Consider the following 6,864-nt stretch of genomic DNA (forward strand, 5'->3'; position numbering starts at 1 on the left):
AGGATCGAACCTGGACCGCCGCGGTGGGAAGCCAGCGACTAACCGCTTGAGCTATGGCGCGGCCCAACAAACTGCCTTACTTTTAGTCGGATTAATTATCATCGCGTTATATGAACCGGAACTAAGCATAGTCATCAGAGCGTTCAGTAAGAAGTTGCGGAGGTTGAGAATGCATTCCTTCCAGGAAAGCATCTCCATTCTCGTGCCGTACCACTGCTACGTAGGAATACAGATTAGACCACCAGAGTAATTCTGACATCAGAGAAAGATTTCGATTACAAATATACTCGTACTTGAAGAAGCACCAGGACGCCAGCGAAATTGCAACAATCGTTTGGAAAGAATGGACAGAGCGCGCATCACAATTGGTATTCCTTTCGGGACAAAGGAGGGTGGCGAGATACAGGGCAGCCAGTGAGACGGAGGAGAGAACAAGGCAACCTTGAGATTCGTAGGAACGGGCCTTAAGAGCATAACCCTACATACTTCACCATGAAGATGAAATGTTGAAGTGACGAAACGAACAGAGATGTACAGTATAGAGAAAAGATGATCAGAAAGAAATGAACACAGACATGTACATAAAAAAACTACATTAAGAAAGAAACTGGGGAAGTAAGAAGGAGGACGAATAAAAATCCACAAAGACAAAAGAAGAAAAAAAAAAAAAACAAATATTATATGAAGACACGATGAAAAATCTTTAAGGAAAACAGAAAGTCTGAAAAGAAGGCTGAATAGAAGGACGGTAGGACAGATGAGTAGACAGGTGGACAGGTTGGTAGGTAGAGGGACAGACAGACAGATCTACAGGTAGATATGCAGATAAACGAGCAGATGGGCGAACATACAGACGGACAGATAGACGGACGGACAGAGAGACGGACGGACAGAGAGACAGACGGACAGACAGACAGACAGACAGACGGGCGGACGGACGGACGGACGGACGGACGGACGGACAGACAGACAGACAGACAGACAGATAGACAGATAGATAGATAGATAGATAGGAGACGTTTTAAGCTTGTGCTAATGCAATGCAGCTTAACTTCGATATTATTGATGAGCTCTAGTATCGCCCGCCACGGTTTCTTAGGCAGTCAATACTCCCCGTTGAGCGCGATAATGAACCCTGCCTCGCGTTTCAGTCCTCGTAATGAAATCCGGTAAAGCTTCCTATCTCCAGGACAAGATAGGCATAAGCTCACTTGGCAGTACCTAATTCATCATCTGCTATTCCAACACACTGACTTGGCTTCACCGCCTTCTGTAATATTTCAGATTTTCTACCACTGAATGTGGGTTTCTAGAATATTCTGTCTTCTCCCGTCGACTTCCCTGAGAGTTATTTTGATAAGCTCTTAACTTATCACTTTTTACTGGAGATAGAAATACACACAGAGCCTGACAGTTCACTTGTTAGACCAAGGAGACTACAGCTGTTTGTGCTGTGTCCAGAAAAAGAGAGACGGTGAAATAAGTAGAAATTCTTAGAGGAAAATAAATTGGAAGACCAATGAAGGAATAGAATGATGGAATTATGATGTATCTTGGGGGAGATATTTTGCGAGGACATGGAAATACTCAGGCTTGTGTTAGTATAAATGATTCTACAGGATCTATTGACATAATGTTCGACAATTTAAATAAAAATATCTGCAAATACTACAATTTCGCTAAACCTGCATGCATAATAATTTTGTACTCAACCGTCTCATGTTGAAACGTATGATAGGACAATACGTAGTGAATGGTTCGAGATAGCCCCCCTCCTGACTTTAATGTAACCGTCGGTACATATGAACATGTAACTCGCATAAACTTAGCTTTGTATTTGTAATCTGCAGCAGGAAATGGATTCTACAGACCGCTCTCAAATTGTACAGTTTGATAATTCTTCATTCACAGATGAACCTTCAATACACTGGATGCGACCCAGGCAGCCCCCCTTTGATTCAAAGAGGAACATAATTTGAATAGGCATTTTTACCGAGACCTAGAAATCTGTGCACTTCTTAACGAAACAGGGAGCAGTAGCATAAACATCACTTGCCCCATAAAATCTATCTATTTATCTATCTATATATCTATCTATTTATCTGTCTATCTATCTATCTATCTATCTATTTATCTGTCTATCTATCTATATATCTATCTATCTATCTATCTATTTATCTGTCTATCTATCTATATATCTATCTATCTGTCTATATATCTATCTATTTATCTGTCTATCTATCTATCTATCTATCTATCTATCTGTCTATCTATCTATATATCTATCTATTTATCTGTCTATCTATATATCTATCTATCTATTTATCTGTCTATCTATCTATATATCTATCTATCTGTCTCTATATCTATCTATTTATCTGTCTATCTATCTATCTATCTATCTATCTATCTTTGGCTATACAGCCCTTGTGGACCTTGGTAGTTCTTTTTCAGTTTTCTTAATTCTATACACAGATGGTAGGATTCCCTGGACGGAGGATCAGCCCGTCGCAAGGTCGCTACCTACACACACAACACAAACATAGAATAAACGCACGCAGACATCCATGCCTGGAGTGGGATTCGAGCCCATGATCCCAAACTTCGAGCTGGCGAAGATGGTTCATGCCTTATGTGAGAACCTCAAATCCTGCAAATATTACCTGTAGTTTGAATTATTTTCCTCACTCATAAGGATATTAATAAATGTTGCTGCCTAAATTACAATGAGAAACAGCTTTCCACGTGTTGCATTTCCTTATAGGAGACAATTTGCAGTCGCCCAGAGTACTATAGTTGGAACCACTGTGTGCCTCTCCTCTTGTCAGGCCCATGCTCAGTGCCTTGAAATTAGTAAGAGAGTCGTGAGGTCCTTTAGTCATGCAGAGCCGAAGATTTCTGGCATGGATTTTAACGTCATGTTGTAGTTCGGAGAAGAGAAATACTGAAGCTATGGAGGAACATACGTGTTCAGTTTATCTGCGCTATCCGCCTGCTTGGATCCTGAAGCCAGAGGCGATATGTTAGACCGACATGCTGGGCTTTCTCCGAACTTCATAGCTTCAGACACAGAAGAGTCACCGCTGTGACAGCCTCAAACTCGCCATCTCCAATAGATTTGCACGAAGGCCGCCAAGTGCAGAACCTCGATGCTGCCTACTGCAGGTTGTGATACGGCTTCAGAGCTTCGATCGTGATGTCAGGTAGTCCCAAAGGGAGCGGGATTCCTTTAGGAGAGTCCGAGCCGCCGTAGGCCTGTCCTCAGACCCGGATTTTCCGGTTTCACTCTGCTGAGAATGGCGGCCGTCTCCAGGGACCCACTCTGCCATTGGTTAGGATTTTGAAAGCCTGTCATTCCGCACAACTTTCAGGCTGGCCTCCTCCAAATGCCTTGGCTTTAAACTGAACTCCGAGAGCAATTCTTAAACTCTTTCATCAGCACACATGATATATGTTGCCACTCCTGACAGGAAAGTGTCATAGAAGAGAGGTAAAACGTCCCCATCAGGAAGCCTATATATCATTCATAGCGCACTGCATATTCAGAAGTCATGGAACCTAGGGGTAGACTGGGCAGGAATCCTGCTTCCAATTCGAGAAGTCTTGGCTAGAAATGCTTGCCCGGAGACAGACGACATGACGGATTTTTGGGGCTTTACGCTGCCCCTCTAGGACATGTCGGTAAGGTAAGAAAACGTAAAGCTATCCCTGTAACAGGCCGTGAAGGCCCATAGGGTTGTGAGACATCGAGACTCCCACATTTTCTCTAGCAAATCTGTTCGCAGATAGCGGTAAGCTTGTCAGCCTTACGCGCCGGCCGCATTTTACCCCTCAGGAAGTTTTTTGGTATTCATTTAATTTAAAGGCTGAGGGTCATAGTGCGGCTGGAAGGATTAGGTTAATAGAAAAAAAAATCCACCTCATCGGGACTCGAACCTACAACCTTCTGGCTTGTAGCATAGTGCCTCAACCAACTATGCTACCACGTGAGCCTTAGGCCACGGTCGGAATAGAATTTAAAACTAGGCCATGACAGATGCCACCCGTTTCCAATCTGTTGTTCAGTAAACATCCTGTCATTACGCGCTGTATACTATTTTGTATATAACTGAACTATTGAATGTGTCCACAGTGAAACTAAGAACGCGTGAGAGATTAATCTGAATCCCTTTGTATCGAGACTGTATTACCTACATCTGCAGCTTCCACAGAGAACACATGTAGTGGGACACCCATAAACTAATTACGTAACTTTTAAACAGCTGTACTGGAAACTATCTAGTCTGGCAATTATTCTGCACTTACTTCGCAGGCCTCAGGTTGTCCTTAGTCCAGGTGTTTACAACGAACAAGAACTAGTGGCACAACAAAACTGTTGGTAATGACAGTGCTCTGTATATGCATTCAGTCGGAGTCCCAGATGACTCTGGGAGTTAGAACAGAGTTTAAACAAAGGAAATTTACAGTTATCCATCTTTCCTCCATTCCCATCCATCTATTCAGCAAGAAGAATGAAACTGCAAAACGTCTAAAAACTTTCCCGGCTTCAGTACAGTAGAATTAAACCAATGGCACATGGATTTCTTTTTTATTTTTGAAGCGATGATAGTTTTGAGAAGTTCAAGGGATTCCCTGTTTTTAAGTAACCAGTAAGTTCATTACAGTATTCATAAAAGGATTCCAAGTCCCGAGAAAAATCACTTTAGTCCCAAAATTTACAATGCATTTCTCCATTTCAATGATATGATTGCATCTACTTATAAGCATCCGATAGGGTGTCTCCATTTTCAGAATGCATTTACAGCTTTCCCCAAGCGTGTTACGTGTTCTGTCTATCATTTCCGTTTCATCTAAACAACCGAATATCACTAAACAGAGAGCGTTAAGTATGAAGTTATTTAATGAGCATGTAATTATTTGAAATGTTTTAAATATTTGGGTAGCTTGTTAACAGATGATGGAAGGGGTACTAGTGAAATTAAATCCAGGATTGCCATGGAAAAAGCTGCATTTAGCAAGAAGAAGAATCTTTTTACCAGCAAATTGGACTTAAATTTGAGGAAGAAACTAGTGAAATGCTACATTTGGAGCATAGCTCTCTATGGGACTGAAACATGGACACTTAGGGCAGTAGATCAGAAACATCTGGAAAGTTTCGAAATGTGGTGTTGGAGAAGGTAATTATTTATATTTTTCACCTTCTTTGCTCATGTATCTTGTTACAGTGATGTGGTATATGTCCATTCCAGATCGAATTTAACGTCTGAAAATGTATTTATTAATATAAATTCATTATAATGTTTAGTTTTGAGGTTTTCACGGCGATGGCAATGAAGAAAGTTGTCTTCTGGGTTTAGGCACCGTGTATTCTTCGTTTTGGCCGACGTTTCGGAGGAACGTAGCGCCTCCATCTTCAGAGCAGTTGAATGGCTTGCGGAGAGCAGTAGCTGTAGCTACTGCAGAGTCTGCTTTACCGTTTCTCACGGTGTTGTCGCTTGCAGATTTCTTATACTTTTTCTTCTACCCTGAAGATGGGGGCGATACGTTCCTCCGAAACGTCGGTTAACACCACATATACACGGTGCCAAATCCCAGAAGACTGCTTTCTTCATAGTCACCGCCGTGAAAGCCTCAAATCTTCATGTAGGTTGATCTCCACTCCTCAGTAAGTCTTAATGGCGATATGCCTCAGTAAGCACAAAGCCAATCAGACCCTTATATTTATCTTTGCTTTAACACTTATTATATTTAGAATATACACTAAAATTCAAGCGAAAATAAAAGATACTAAACGTCGCATAGGTAAGTTCTGATATTTTTTCGAAACATTTTAAGTCGCATAATAAGAAACTTATCAGGTATATCATTGTGAATAAGTACTCAAAAATAGCTCAAGCGGTGAGTCGCTGGCTTTCCACAGCGGGTCAAGTGGGATTTGTGGTGGACAAAGTGGCGCTGGAGCAGGTTTTCTCTGAGTACTTTGGTTTCCCCTGCCAATCTTTATTACACCAATTGCTCCACAATCACCCTTACCTATCATCTGGGGCTGGTACAATAGGCCAGAAGTGGCCGCAGTACAAGGACTTAGTCCCACCCCACTAACAATACAAAAAAATATGTGTTCAGGTTCGACCTGTAAAAGAAATATATTTGCAGTATCTGGAAAAGCAAAGTTAATTACTCCATTATTACCTTAAATTGAGGAAAACATCCACTGTTCATATGTTAAACCAAAATTTACATTTTCTAAATTGACTCGTCAACAAGAGACAAAACTAAATTAATTGTAACAGTATCACATGAAAGAACGAGACAAATGAGAACTTTGCAAGTAACATAATTAATAAACAGCTATAAATTACTTTTAACGACTAAACATCCTTTGTACACATGCCGAAAGACATAAAAATAGCATTATGAACTCTAATACGATGCAAGGCTGGCTAGATCTGCCACAAAAAATATCGTAAAGCTCGCAGAAATTATGAGTACTATAAACGTTGTCTTGAAGCCATCACTGGTGCAGAGAGAACTCTCAACACGCCTGCATAAGACCGTAGCGCCACCGGTCCTCTGCTATGAAAGCCAATCATGGCGGGTAAGAAAGAGTGATAATAATAGAATTACAGCTTACTAAATGAAGTTTATGAGGAGAAGGGTAGGGTGAAGGAAATGACATCATAAAAGAAATGAAGGCATTTTGAAGGAACCCAGAGTTGGACCAAGGAAGCTGGGGAAGACGTGGATAGAATGGCTGCTGATACGAACCCAATGGGAGAACTGATTGGGCGTCCCATTAGGAGGTGGAGAGAAAATTAGTGACCATAGCAGGATTTAAGGCCTAGTAATTTCAAGGAGAGGAGT

General features: G+C 41.3%; 1 long non-coding RNA gene across 2 annotated transcripts in view; it reads right to left on the reverse strand.

Annotated features, from left to right (window-relative positions):
- The window catches only part of LOC111868829, a 62,892-nt gene that overhangs the window by 28,214 nt on the left and 27,814 nt on the right, over positions 1-6,864 (reverse strand). The gene's annotated exons all lie outside the window — the stretch shown is intronic.

Source organism: Cryptotermes secundus, unplaced genomic scaffold (genome assembly GCF_002891405.2).
Source record: "Cryptotermes secundus unplaced genomic scaffold, Csec_1.0 scaffold257, whole genome shotgun sequence".
In the NCBI taxonomy this organism is placed as follows: domain Eukaryota; kingdom Metazoa; phylum Arthropoda; class Insecta; order Blattodea; family Kalotermitidae; genus Cryptotermes; species Cryptotermes secundus.